Consider the following 14923-nt stretch of genomic DNA (forward strand, 5'->3'; position numbering starts at 1 on the left):
AGCTCCTGTTGACTCATTTACACCACTTTTCTCAACGTGGAGTTAGGAATCTGTGCAGACTCAGGAGCTCTCCCCTCATGTCCAGGGAATCCCAGCTCCCTCAGTGTCCTGAATTCTCGTCTCTTTGTCCTTGACACCCTGTCCTGAGTTTTGTGAAGTATTTCCAGGCTTACCTTATTTGTTTACCTTCTTTCAAGCATCAGATTTTCCCAGTTGTCCAAATTCTGAAAATAGTTGTTTCCCATGTCTTATCTAGTGCTATATACTTCAACAGAAGAAGTCACTCTGCTGTGGCTAGAGGTAGAAGTCCTCTTCCACATTTAGTCCCTGCTGCTTTACCACAGAGCCTTGACCTTGAAGAATTCCCCTCAGTACCGTATGGGTGAGGTATCTGCTCTCACCACATACTCCTGTCAAGCTTCTCTTAAGACTAAGGGTTTAAGTAGTGTGGTGCACATGGATCTGAGAATCAGTCTATCATCAGAAAACAGAACAATTTGAACTTTTCTGTAACTGAAACAGTGCTTACAACTTTGTGCTTGATATATTTGAAATTCTACATGGGACTGGCTTTTGTGATTGGCTCATTTCTGAACTCATTTCTAACCAACCTTGATTTTAAACAATTTATTGGTTGTTTATATTTGTTATCTTTGGAATTTGTGCTCATTTACCTGTTCTTAGGCTGGGAAGACCTAGCTATGTCACAAAGGGACAGGACTCTCTTTTTTTTATTTTAAGGCAATGGGATTCCTTCCTCCCTTCCTTCTTCCCTCCCTCCCTTCCTTCCTCCCTCCCTCCCTCCCTTCCTTCCTCCCCTTCTTTTCCTACCCCCTCTCCCTCTCCTCCCCTCCCCTTCCCTTCCCTTGTTATTTATTTATTTATTTATTTTACTTGAAAGAGTTACACAGAGAGAGAAGGAGAGGCAGAGAGAGAGAGGTCTTCCATCCGCTGGTTTATTCCCCAATTAGCTGCAATGGCTGGAGCTGTGCCGATCCAGAGCCAGGACCATCTTCCGGGTCTTCCACGTGGGTGTGGGGGCCCAAGAGCTTGGGCCATCTTCTACTGCTTACCCAGGCCATAGCAGAGAGCTGGACTGGAAGTGGAGCAGCCAGGACTCAAACCGGCACCCATATGGGATGCCAGCACTGCAGGCAGCAGCTTTACCCGCTATGCCACAGCGTTGGTCTCAGGACTCTTTTTATGTGCAAAAAATCCTTCTAAAAACAGGATCTTATGATGAAAAAGGCTAAGAACCAATTTCTATGCCAATTTCTTCAATATAACTTGAGGTGAAATTGATCACATATTGGCATACTTCATAAAGAAGTACCAATAAAATGGTCTCTTTCTTTCTATGATAGGACTAGGCAAGGAAAAATGCAATAAACTATAATTTAAAAGGCTCATAAGCATTCACATCTTTTTGCTTAATATATAAAAGATAATATAAAATCTGAAAAAAAATTCAAGAAAATAATTAGTTTGCTTTTCTTCTTGGTAAGAGGTAGGGGCCCACTGGTGAGAAGATGTTCATTAGTAAGTTTTTGCTACAAAGAATATTTGCTGGCATCAGTAAAGAATATTTATCTTTGCTTGCAAGTGATATTGCCTGTATCATGAATAACTATGAGGAGAATACAAAGGAAAATTCCCAAATTTAAATTTGCACATTTACTTCAGTTCTTGTTTTAAATGTCCAATGCCTATTAATTCAGGTGCCATAATTTTCTTTTCTTCTACATAATCATTTTGACTTGGGTAGCTTTGGAATAGCATTTGAAAGAAGATAAAACATCTTTGTTTTGTGACTGGTTTGTGGATTTACTGACTCTGGCCTTCTTTAGGGCCTTGAACTTTGAGAATTTCTTATCTATTTGTAGCTTCAAATAATCTTTAAAAATGAACTTCTTTGATGTTTCCTTTTCATCCTTTTGAGTGTGTAACTTTATTATGCTAATTGTCTATATAACAACATTGCACAATCATCTTATGAAGACAGGAGACTGGTTGATTTTATCCCTACTCGTACAGAGGAGAAGGCAGAGGCATGGAAGGATTTTATAATTTTCCTAGTGTTACCCATGGACAAGTGAGTATCATGGCCAGAACCAGGATGGAAGAATAGGTCTGGTGGAATGAGCTTTGTTTGACTAGGAGGAGAGTGCCCAAGTGTGGTTCTAACTGTTCTCAGGTTTGGCCAGTTCCTTATTTGTGCCTCATTTTACTCATCTGTGAAATGCTGTAGTAGAATAGATGAGCTTCGTAGGCCCCGTTCTGAAATTTCTGGTCATTCACTCCCTAGTGTGTTGTTTCTCTTTGGTTTCACCTGGATATATCTGGCTCATATTTAACTTTCATTTTTCTACTTCTACTTGTACCATAATAGTATATTATTTTGCTCTTAAGTTGTTTTACTGAAGCAAGCAGTGTTTTTTTTTTAAGGCATTTAGCCATCTAAAATATAATAATTCTATAACTTAAGGGTAATCTGGTTGATTTTCTCATTGCTCATTTTATTTTTTTATTATAAATTTTTCTATGCTTATATAATTCAACTGAAGTATGAAATAAGCCATCCCCATGTTTTCAAACAAGGTGACCTTCAAGTCCCTAGATGCTAACACTTGTTTGGCCTCATTATTAATGCCTTGTGTGATCTTAGGCCTCACAATAGAACTTCAGAATAACATAATGAAGGAGGGTTATCAATGACTAGCTTCCTCTCAAAGATATGGTGATGGAGCAGAAAACTAAATTATAGTTATTCCCTTGATTATTTTGTACTCCTAAACTTCTGGACATTAAGGGTGAAGCATTTCAAGGTAAAATACAAGTTTCAGAGTCTTCAAAATAATTTGAAAATAGAGTTTCAAAGTAGTGAAGAAACAAGCCTGTAGGGCCTTTGAACTGGGTTATGAAATGTATACCAAAGTTTGGAGCCCACTTCTGGGCTTTTTTGTGACTGATAAGTTTATAATTTGATATTAAGGTTGCAATTTAGACAGTTGAGCTAAAAATTGCTGAGATCTGGGATAAATGGCCAATTATATTGGAACAAATGTCTATTGTTGTATTCGAGGAGGGGGAGAGTTCACTGTACTACTTATAGTTATTATTTAAAATTTTCCTCCAGAAGAACAAGTCCATGGCACAGTTGTAGAAATGGTTAAGTGACCACAGTAACGAAGAATTTGGGATGATTTAGTGCAGATGATCACGCAGGCTTCTCGGCATGTCTATTTAAAACAGTACTGTGTTGTCTCCAAGTTTGCCAGAGTATAATCTGTGAGCAATTGAGGCAAAATCAAAATCAGAAACCTAGGAGAGTAATATTGTTTTGGAATTGTCAAGCAAAAGACTTTGGTTTGGGTTTGTTACGTCTGGAACCAAAATGTCACATGTGGCATACATCATTTAAAGTTTATTATTTTAACCTTAGACCTCCTTGTTTAAAATTTATGCTGTTTGGTGCCTTGAATCCCAGCATAAGCATTTCTATTCCATTATATGTGAGTCTCTGCCAGCTCCCTGGTGAGCGTGGTGAAACCATAGCTTGAATGGGTGGATGGGCCCCCTCCCTCCATGGTTCTTCCCTTTTGCTGGAACTGCCAAACGCTAGGTTCAAGGGGGTGCTCAAAAATTAAGGCATGGCACCAGGTAATTGAAACCATACTCTGAATATCTAGGGGAAAACCCAGTCATATTCTCTGCTGAGAAGGAGATCATCCCAGGCTATTTATTGCTGGGAGGTTTAGAAAAGTAAAAGTAAAAGTGGTGTCATTTTACATTCACAGAAGCATTTGGCATTTTCATGGGCAGATTCAAAAGCTTGTGGTTACAAGTGTGAAATTTTATTAAAATTTCTCATGAAATCAATAGAACACATATCTAAGCAATAGATAATGGTCCAACTGATCCATTCCTCCCATTTTTCCAGCACGGCAATGATCCCACCAATTCATTCTGTTCTCCATGTTGAACGAACCTATACCATTTACCCACTCACTGGTTTGTTTACCCTGGACAGTTTTAGTTATTTGTCATCCAAGGTAAGTTCATCCTGGATGTAATAGACTCCTTCATACTGGCATGTGGCAAATTGTGCTGTGGGTTAAGATGCAGTGAACTTGGGTTAGCCCAGAACAGGAGCTAGGAATACTGGTGGAGAGTATGTATTTTCACTTTAAAATCTAAACAAAGGAGACTAGTGTTGTGGCCTTGTGGGTAAAGCCATGGTCTCCTACACTGGCATTTTATTTGGGTGCCATTTTAAGTCCTAGCTGTTCCATTTCTGAACAAGCTCCCTGCTAATGCACCTGAGAAAGCAACAGAAGATGGCCCAAGTGCTTGGACCCCTGCATCCATGTGGGAGACCTGGATAAAGCTCCTAGCTTCTGGATTTGGCCTGGCCTATTCCCAACCATTGTGGCCATTTGGGGAGTGAACCAATGGAAGGAAGATTTTCTCTCTCTCTCTCACTCCCCCATAACTATGCAGAGATAATAAAATAAAAAATAAGATAAATAAACCTTAAAAAGATTTATAAGTTGAGAATTTGATTGTATTCTTTGTGCAGGACTTGAACCTTCCCCATGAAATTTTTTTACATGCCTACAATGGATTTATTGGCCACCAAAGTTTCATGTCGCTTTCAGTAATAATAATAATGTAACATTCTGTTGTTTTGAGGTGCTTTCAGTGTCTCGTTTATTTTTATGAAATTCACTTATAGGGCAGATGGAGTAGTATTTATTTTCCCCAATTTGAAAATGAGGATCCTAAAGCTCAGAGAAGTTAGGTGGCTTACCTAAGTTCCCCGGTAAGTAAGGATAAGACTGGCTCTCAAACAGGTCTCCTGACTCCAAATCTTATCCTGGTTTCTTATGTCTTCTTCTCACCAAAGTAAATTTTGCTTTGAACTAGTTTTCAAAGCAGTTCAGATGGAACACATCCAGAGGCTGTTTCCATGGAGCTGACGGTGGAAATGCACAGCTTCTCCATCAGGGCAGTGCTCATTACCTTGGAATCCTGGGACAGCTGAAGAAACCTAGGAGAGTGCACAGCTCTCCTGCATCTCCTGTGTGAGCACAGCAGTCTGCTTGCTCTTCTGCTAGGGTCTATGTTTCTGCCATACAATAGTGATACTTACATATCTCTGTCTAAATATCAAATATAAGCTGCTGATGGCCACACACAGGCAGATTCATCTTTTTATGCTCCACTGGTTTTTATGTCCAGTGTCTTGTATGAAGGAGATGCTAAATCAGTATTAACTGAAAGGAATGAAAGACGATGTAGCAGGGTCTGAAGCGTCAAATGTCCTTCCCTATACCGTCTGAATCAGTCTGTCCAGTATAACTTTCTACAAGGAAGGAAGTGCTCTAACTTGGGAATGTCTGATGCAACCCACTGATGGCTAGTGGGGCTAGGGAACTGAATTTCTAGCTTATTATAATTTAAATTAGTTTAGTTATTGTGTTATGTCATAGGTCCAAGTCTTCAAGTATTTGAACTTTGTCAGATCCTTAAATTCTGATTTTTTTTAGTTCCTTCCTTGTATTGATGCATCTCACTATGTTTTTCCTTTATGGTTCAGGTGATAGATTTTGTTTTTTTTGTGTATACACTATGTTTTTGTACTGCCAGCCTTGGGGTGTACTGCCAGATGAAAGGGTGGGATCAGATTTTCTCTTGTCCCTGGGGTAGATAGGAGGACCTCTTCGCTCCTCCATTCCCTGGAGAGGGACTGGAATCAGTCCCTGAGTAATTCCAGAATGTGAGAGTGACTTGTCTCTTGGAGTTGCAAAGGACTGAGAGGGGCTCTTGAAGGTGATATTGCAGGAAGTTCTCTCGAGGCTCAGTGATGTATAGTCTGGGCCTGTAGGAAAGCAAGAGCTCATCATTTTTTAAGAACAGCAAATCTTCAGTCTCCAAAAAGAGAGCAGGGAGCTAACATTTGTTGAGCAGATTTCTTGTTCCATGGCCTTGGTGGTATTCCACTTGGAAGAAGAATCCTTAGGCTCTGTCTCCCTAACAGAGATGGCCACATACATCACCAGCGACCACAAAGTTATGCATTTTTTTTCTAGCTGTGAAACTTCTAAATTTCTCCTCTGAAGTTGTCACTTTGGGATTAATAAAAGAAAGTCTCTCTTCCCTGCTCTGCCCCACAGACAGCAGTAGCAAAAACTGCCCGGGAAGAGAGAAATGCTGTTCACGCAGGGTGGACCCCTTTGATCTCAGTGACTTCTAAGAACCTCCGTTCCTCACGCTGTGGCTTCTGCTACTTCTCTGGAGGAGCCAAAAGGTTAAACAGAGAGAGCAGCAGGAGTGAAATGGCAGCCAAATGGGAGAGTCCAAGTCGGCCCTTGCATCGCTGTCTCTGTGTTACTGTGAGATGCTGTGCCTTTTCTGAGGACTTAAACTTTTCTGAGGACTTAAACAGTGTTCCAATGGTAGATTTTTAGTTCCCTGTACTCTACTGGAAGGAAAACTAAGATTTAGGAAGGGAAACGGATGCCTTGTTAATCTCATTGTACTCATGGGTAGCTGCAAAGGCTACTGTGGATGACTCTTCAAGTTCAGGATTAAACCAAGAGAGTTAAGGGTTGGCATCATCATTTGAGAAGGGGCTCTACACTCTCTACTGTGATTGGAGGAGCCGGAAGTGCCCTGAGGATACTCCTGTCTACGCTGACACAAGCAGTAGGTATTAACATTCTGTATTGTGTATGAAACCGACACTTAGAAATATGTTCAGATTAACTCTTCAACCTTCCTTGCTTTTCCTGCAGAGGTGGAATGTAAATATTATCTATCCCTTTAGGTGTAAGATGAAAGCAGAGCACAGAGAGGGAAGTGACCTGGCTGAGCTCACAGAGCAGACATGTCTATCTCAATTGGCATTTGAACAGGGAACTTCAAACCAGGGGCCATCAAACCAGCCTTTCTCCTCAGGAGTGAGATGACAGCCCCAACCCCTTACCAGATGTAAAGAAGCCCATGTGTATAGAATACATAAATAAATCTGCGAGGGAAGAAAGCAGATCTTGATCTTGAAAAGCTTTTGGGAGGCGACAAAGTAATCCCTGTGAATTTGGTTCTGATTCCCAGATTTGTTTATCTTTTTAATAAACTTTTCAAATAATTTTAGCTATACAGAAAATTTGCAAAGGTAATTCAGAGTTCCCCAATCCCAAATTTTTACACTTGGTTTCCTGAAATTTTTGTAATTAAATTTTATTTATTTATTTTTAAAGGGAGGGAAGAAGGAAGGGAGGAGAAGGAAGGAGGGAAGGAGACAGTGTAGAGGGTGGGCAGGAGAGAGAGAAAGAGAGAGAGAGAGAGAGAGAGAGAGAGAGAGAGAGAGAGAGAGAGAGAAAGAAGGAGCTCCTATCCTCTCATCTTCTGGTTCACTCTCCAAATGCTCACAACAGTTGAGACTTTGCCAGGGCTGAAGCGGGAGTCTGGGATAGTAATCCAGATCTCCCACGTGGGTGGAAGGAACTCAATTACTCAAGCTATCACTATTGCCTCCCAGGGTCTACATTGGCAAGAAGTGTACTCAGGAGCCAGAGCTGGGAACTGAACTCAGGTATTCCCACATGGGACACAGGAGTCTTAACTGCTAGGCTGAACACCCTGCTCCTTGCTGTAATTTTATATGCATGGGTTCTCCTAAATAGAATAGTTTGCAATCATTTCTAGACTTTTCTTATAACATTTTCAAAAAATTTACTGCACATATTGAGCATTGACAATTATGGTTGCAAAGCCACTGGGAAACTTTAACCACAGTTGCTATTGTTGGAAAAGGGGTAAGAAAGAAAAATACTTGATAATGTGACAAGGTAAGTAACTTTAGAATAAAGGAGAACCTTTTTAGGTGCTTAGGCTGGAAGTTACTTTACCTCCCAGGAGCTATTGAGGCTTTAGAAGAATATGGAGTTGGCAATGAGATTTGGAACCAGCATTTTATAGAACATGTACTCGAAGTGTCTAGAGTTGTTCAATAGTAAAAGCAGAATTTACCTGGACTACAAAATGTGGTTGATGTGCTTGACTTTAAAGTCAGAACTTGGAGCAACTCAGGCTGAGAAATATCTTTGCTGTGAATGGCAGATCAGTGTAGGACATGGGAGTACAATGGTACCCAAGGTGAGGGTCAGGATACCACTGAGAAATGCCATTAGTGAAGGCTACTTGGGAAGGGCCTGGCCAGGTTTCTCCTGTGCAGTTTTTACCAGTTTGGTGAGGAGAGATTGACAGTTTATATTGGACTAACACTATAAGTATATTATATTTGCTTATTATTTGAGTTTATTAAATTTGAGTTGATGCTTAAGGTAACAATAGAAGGAACCATATGGAATTTCCAATTTTTTACAGTTTTTGTTATACAAAGCAGCACTTTCATATGATTCAACCTAATACTTTGTAAACTATATGGCTAATTTAACAAAACTTTCTCTTGCTTTCATCGTGTATTTTTGTTGTTTTTATAAACTTGGAAGTAAAAGCAGCTAATTTCAGGAACAATTATTTGGACTAGAAAAATCTGACAGTGTTATGAAAATACCTAGAGCTGCAGTCACTAGCAGCTCCCTGGATGGAATGCTACCTACATAAGCACCCCTCCCATGTCCCAGACTGTACATACTTACATACTAAGTGTTTTAGATTTTCTTCTCAGGAATCTATTGGTTCTATAGATACAGATTTGCGAATTTTACAGGTATGGTAGTACTCAGCATCTTTTTATCTGTCAAACTAAGAAAGGACACCTGAAAATAATCGTTTATCATCCTAAACCATAAGGTTAAATTTTCTACCATAAGGTGGCATTGTATCATGTTTTATGCTGAGGAAGCAGGTCAGTTTTCTGTTCACTGAAATGACTTAATGTGCTGCACATGTCGGTAAGTTGTGGGTGTAACACATTATTGAATTTTGGAGTTTATAAGCAAATATTAGAAGCTGGCATCTCTATAGAGGGATTTAACGTTTTTTCCTTGTATTTGATCTTTCTATGTTATGACTGAGAAGTTTGTAATAGAACAAATTATTACTATATTAACTAATATTATGTTTTACCTCATTAAAATATGTAAGGCAGGTTCTTGCATATATAGAAGCTACTCAGAAATATTCATTGCATGATTAAATTAAAATATTCCTTTAATAGGCCTTACCCTCAGGAATTCATTTTCTCATTTGTCAAGTTGAATTTACAGCATACTTTTATTGCTATGACCCATTTCTTACCAGGATAAGAAGCTTATTTCATGAACTTAAACTCAACTGAGCACACTTAATTTTCCTACTACTCTTTAAAAATGCATTGCTTTAAAAATAATTTTCTTTGCTTAATTAAAAATGTCCAGGTCTTGCGAACTGCATAAATGTACTGGTTTACTTTCTAGTTGTTTGTTGAAAACTCTGGCTTAGTTTTGAAAAGGGGAGTAAGAATTTTCTTCTTCTTTTTTTTTTTCTCTGTGGAAACATTTTGTACCTTGTAGAAAACATTGTAAATGCTTTTCCTATAAAATGTTCCTTTCTTCAGAGGAAGTGATTCTTGTTCCTGAAGCTCTTTACAGTCTGTGGAAGTCCAGGCTTCTTTGCCTGAAGGGAACACTCCCACAAGGCACATTGCAGGGCACCTTAGACGCCTAGATAGGAATCTGGAGATGGAATTATAATGCTTTCATGTTGCTGTTTCTCGTAGAACTTTTGGAGCCCTAAATTCCCATACTGATTGACTATGATGCCAAAGTAACAGATTGAAAAGTATGTTATATAAGCCAACTAGAATGATGTTTCTTTTAAATTGACTGAATTGATTTTATGAATTTAAATTTGGCTGTATCATAGCTTTTATATCTCATTTGTATTTTGTCCTGGGTGGAGCTCTGCTTTAAAAAGAATTGATAAGGCAGATGTTTGACACAGTGATTAAAATGCAATTAAGGCACCCATACCTTGTGTTGGAGTTTGAGTTCTGGCTTCACTTTTGGTTCCAGCTTCTGCTAATATGCACCTTGGGAGGCATAAATGATGACTCAAGTAGGTAGAGTCCCTGCAACCCAAGTGGGCATCCTGAATTTCATTTTGGGCTCCTGGCTTTGACCTAGCCCAGCCATGGCTATTTTGGGCATTCAGGGAGTGAGCCAGCAGATGGAATATGTCTCTCTATCTCTCTGTTGCTCTGCTTTTCAATTACAACAACAACAAGAACACAACAGCTAAAAAATTTTTTTAACAGCTAAAAAATTCATGTAAGATTAAACATATGAGGAGTTTTAAGTAGGGAAACTGATTTTATTTACATTTAAAAAAGATTACTCTGATCATTAACAATGGAATGGATAAATTGTGATAGATTCATACAATGTTTTATAGCAATGAGAATGGATAATTTATTGCCATATGTAACAGCATGCAATGCATGTCAACTCAAATATAGTGTTGAGCAAAAAAAGAGACAAGTGCAAAAAAGGATACTTTGCATGACCCATTTATGTGGGTATTTTATTGCTTGATCCAGGCTCTGGTCATTCTGGTTACATATACATGTTCAATTTGGGAAAACTCATTAGGTTGTTTATTTGTGACTTGTGTACTTTTAAGTATATATGTTAATGTGTCAGTCTTAAAGGTTAAAGAAGGATCACTTTGGTTACAGTAATAAGAATCAATTGTGGGGCCAGTGCTGTGGTTTAGCCAGTAAAGCCACTGCCTGCAGTGCCGGCTTCCCATATGTGCGCTGATTCAAGTCCTGGTTACTCTACTTTCGATCCTGCTCTCTGCTATGGCCTGGGAAAGCAGTGGAAGATGGCCCAAGTCCTTGGGCCACAGCACACGTGTGGGAGACCGGGAAGAAGCACCTGGTTCCTGGCTTTGGATCAGTGTAGCTCCTGCCATTTTGGCCATCTGGGGAGTGAACCAGGGGATGGAAGACCTCTCTCTCTCTGCATCTCCTCTCTCTGTGTAACTCTGCCTTTCAAATAAATAAATAAATCTCTTTAAAAAAGAATAAATTATAGAGGAGAATGGAAGCAAGGGACAGTTTAGGAGGTTACTGACATTGCCCAGGTAAAGGGTGGGATCAGTGAAGCTTGTAATAGAAATCAGAAGTGGATGGATTCTAGATCTATTTTTTTTTAAAGATTTATTTATTTGAAAGTCAGAGTTACACAGAGAGAGGAGAAGCAGAGAGAGAGGTCTTCCATCCACTGGTTCACTCCCCAATTGGTTGCAATGGCTGGAGCTGTGCTCATCCAAAGCCAGGGGCCAGGAGCTTCTTCCACGTCTTCCACGTGGGTGCAGGGGCCCAAGGACCTGGGCCACTTCTGCTTTCCCAGGCCATAGCAGAGAGCTGGATTGGAAGAGGAGCAGCCGGGTCTCGAACCGGCGCCCATATGGGATGCCAGCACATCAGGCCAGGGCATTAACCCACTGAGCCACAGTGCTGGCCCCTCTAGATCTATCTTGAATTATAGCACAGTGTTACATATTTGAATTATGAAATGGCTGATATTTGAGCACTTTTGGCTTTCAAAAAGAAAAAAAAAGTTAAATTTCATATGGTTTAACCTGCTGGGAATGGATTATATGAACATATTTTTTCTTGTTATTGTGTTTCCATGATAGATCTTTGCTTTGTGGCATTAAGAATAAAACTTTATATTTTTACTTGAGAATACATATTGAGTTTTAGTGATTTCCTTCTATTTGAATAATTATATTACTCTCTCTTTGATGAGTTATTTTGTAGTTTTTTCTATTTTGTTTATATTAGGATTCATATATCAAAAGTAGAGTAGTTCTTAGTATAAGAGACTACTTAACTAACATGCTATTATTATATCCTATTTGACTATTAAGATTGTGATAACAGTAACTATCAAAAAACCTGTGTTGTTTTAAAAGTTCAGTGTTTGGGCCATCATATAACTGTAAATCTTTTATTTGAGGATATAGACATTACATACATATCAATTTATTTTTCCCCAGAACTGAGGTAGTTTCTGAGTCCATTTAGGTAACCATGTGTGGGTTGTCAGATTTCTGAAGAGAGTCTGGGATCAAGAGGCCCCTGACTGGTACAGTAGGGGTTCTTTAAGTTGTGAGCACTGAGATGTCTTAGCTGGGCGGCAGAGATGTACAAAGAAGGCTGCACAGTGAATTCTGACCCTATAACCCTTCCTATTGTAACTGAATCTTCAGATTCATATCCATCAAATTGACATGTGATAGTCTAAGGAGAAAACAACCTTGGGAATGGTCTATTGAGAGTGATTTACTTCCTCATCTATCTATCACGTTCTCAAATGGCCTACAGTGGAAATATAATACCCATATTCTGAAATTTGAAATTTCAGGGCAAGGTATTTTAATTTTACTATTTTTCTCTCAACGTGTATTCTCTTCACATAAACATATAAAATGAAAGTAGAAGAGGAAGATGAAATTTCTCATGCACACATATTTTACCACCTTTGAATTAATTTCCTTACACCAGAAAGCATGCCTTCTGATTAGTATTAGATTTTCAGATTGCACAGATGGAAATTAGTTAATGGAAATAACTCCAACTGCATTTGTTTCGCATTTGTTTCACTGAGCACAGAAGTAATCTAGAAAGTTCTAAGTTTTCCCCAAGGACCATCACAAAACACAGCATTAAAAAGAGGGGGGAAGTGGATAGGGAAGCAATCGGCAAATGTTTCCATGAATGACGCCCTATCCTGCTAGTTATGGAGTGAAATTGATACTGACCTCTAGATTTGTTGACCTGTTCATGAGACGGAAACTAAAATGTGAAAAATTGAAAGTTTTCGCTGGTGATAGATTTTTTTCCTCTTTCAGATGCAGCTAGTGTGAACAATCTAATGACTAGCAAGATCTTCAGACGTCTGTATAGTGCTGACGAATGCCATGTTGAGAAAGGGCATGCTTTCCCTATATCATTGTGCCTTAATCTTCTTAGATTTTTCTACAAAGAAATCACATTAATCAAATCTCCTTTCTGTTATATGAAAGGTGCAGGCTGACTAATGCTCGACTTTGGGTGAAATTGGATATGGAAGGAAATCCTGACTTGAAATAATACCATGACTTTTCGTAATCCTGTGTTGCTGGAGTCTTAGTTCAGGAGTGTAATTTCCAGCTCAGGTTTTGTGAAATCCCTGCTAGCGACCCCAAGGGGCACTGTATACCCTTTGGAGGCAAAAAAAAGAAAAGAAAAAAAAAAAACACACCAACTAAACCAAACCAAACCTCAATTTAAGTGTATTTAAACATAAAGTGAAATATTTGCTTTAAAATATTGAAGATTTATGAATTTGTAAATCAGATTAGCAGGAGTAATTGTATGTTGCCAGGACAAAAAAAGCAGAAACTGTTATTCATTTATTTCATAAGATTGGTGATTTGATGATTATAACAAAGATATAATTGTATAAAATGTAATCTGCTTTTAAAAAGCTCAATTTAGAATCTACATTCCTGAAATATGAAAAGTACTTTTCTTCAGAAACTGTTTATTTCAACTATTTATCTGCTTATCAAAGCATTTTTTAAAACCTCATGAAAACTCTTGAATATTTTTTTTTAGTTTCCACAAAAATATATTTAATAAGCTTGTTATATAAAATCAAACACTTAACATTTTCTCAATAATTCAAACTCACTAATTCTAACTGGGAGTGCTGGGTATTTTGGAAGACTACCTAAACTAAAAATATATTTACATATTTACAAAACAGGTAAATATGACTGAAGACCTATTTCAACTAATGTTGAAGTTCACAGAATTCGAGAGGTTTACAGGCTAGAAATATCATAAACTTGTTTATAATGAAATGTACTGCACTCATTATGAACAGTATCTTAACAGCTAGAAACTGGGAAAGAAATAAATGGTTTTGAAATTCTGTGACAAACACTCAGAAGATAAAAAAAAAGTAACAAAATCAATTTAATGACTAATATTTCTTAGTGAATCCCTGATTGTCATTTTAGGCAGCTTACCAACCATTCTGTCAGGACAGTCTTAACCCAGTCTGTCACAGCCATGCTAAACAGAGAGCTCTGGCTGAAAGTAAAGCAGACTATGTTAGCAACTGGCTTCATGCTTACATTTGTCCCTGAAAGATACTCTTGAATATTTTAAGGAAGAGGCTGAATCTTTGGAGAAGTTCAATTAAGAATTAAGTATAGAAGGTGGCTTATGTGGTCATTGTGGCTATATACCATTGACTTTTGAAAAGAAATATTGTGTTCAGACTTTACAATGTATCTTTGTATATAAATAATTTTTCAGTTTATAATTAAAGAACAAGAATTAAAAAACAAAAGCCTCTTAACCTATTAAAAAGTAACAGAATTTTTTTTTACAATGATCTGTCCTGAGAGAAAATCTGAAAAAGAAGCTAAAAATGTTCTGAACTCCCTAAGATATAAGTCTTTGAAATAGGTGTATATTTTGTTTCTATCACACTGCAGATGGATCAACTGTGTTTCCATTTGTGACCATGCGTGGCTTAGTGGTGGCCGTGTCCATCAGCAGAATTCTAGTGTCTCACCCTCTTTTATTTTTGCAAAATTGTTTAAAGAATGTGTATGAACTCTTTACTGTGGTTCCCAAAATGTTGTCATCTTCTAAACTCACAGTATAGTTATCAAAATCAGGAAATTTACTTTGCTACAATACTGTTGTCTAATCTACAAACCTTATTCAATTTTTGACAGTTATTCCACCAGGAATTTTTTCTGGTCCAAGATCAAATATATGTATCACACATTACATTTAGTTGTTGTGTTTCCTTAATGTCCTCCAGTCTAAGATGTTAATTTTTTTTCATGATCATGGCACTTTTAGAGCCAATTGACTAATTATTTCATTGCCTGTCCTTTGGTT

The 14923-nt window shown here is 38.1% G+C and overlaps 1 long non-coding RNA gene across 5 annotated transcripts in view; it reads left to right on the forward strand.

Moving 5' to 3' along the window:
- The first annotated feature begins 1939 nt into the window (after window positions 1-1939).
- The window catches only part of LOC149121844 (uncharacterized), a 243571-nt gene continuing 230587 nt past the window's right edge, over window positions 1940-14923 (forward strand). For all 5 annotated transcript variants that reach the window (XR_016223172.1, XR_016223171.1, XR_016223173.1 and 2 more), the window contains exons 1-2: window positions 1940-2092; window positions 3941-4052. This is a non-coding gene — a long non-coding RNA (uncharacterized LOC149121844). The remainder of the gene's footprint in view (window positions 2093-3940; window positions 4053-14923) is intronic.

The sequence above is a fragment of the Oryctolagus cuniculus genome, chromosome 16, assembly GCF_051225735.1.
Source record: "Oryctolagus cuniculus isolate XC-2025 breed Fujian yellow rabbit chromosome 16, ASM5122573v1, whole genome shotgun sequence".
NCBI lineage: Eukaryota > Metazoa > Chordata > Mammalia > Lagomorpha > Leporidae > Oryctolagus > Oryctolagus cuniculus.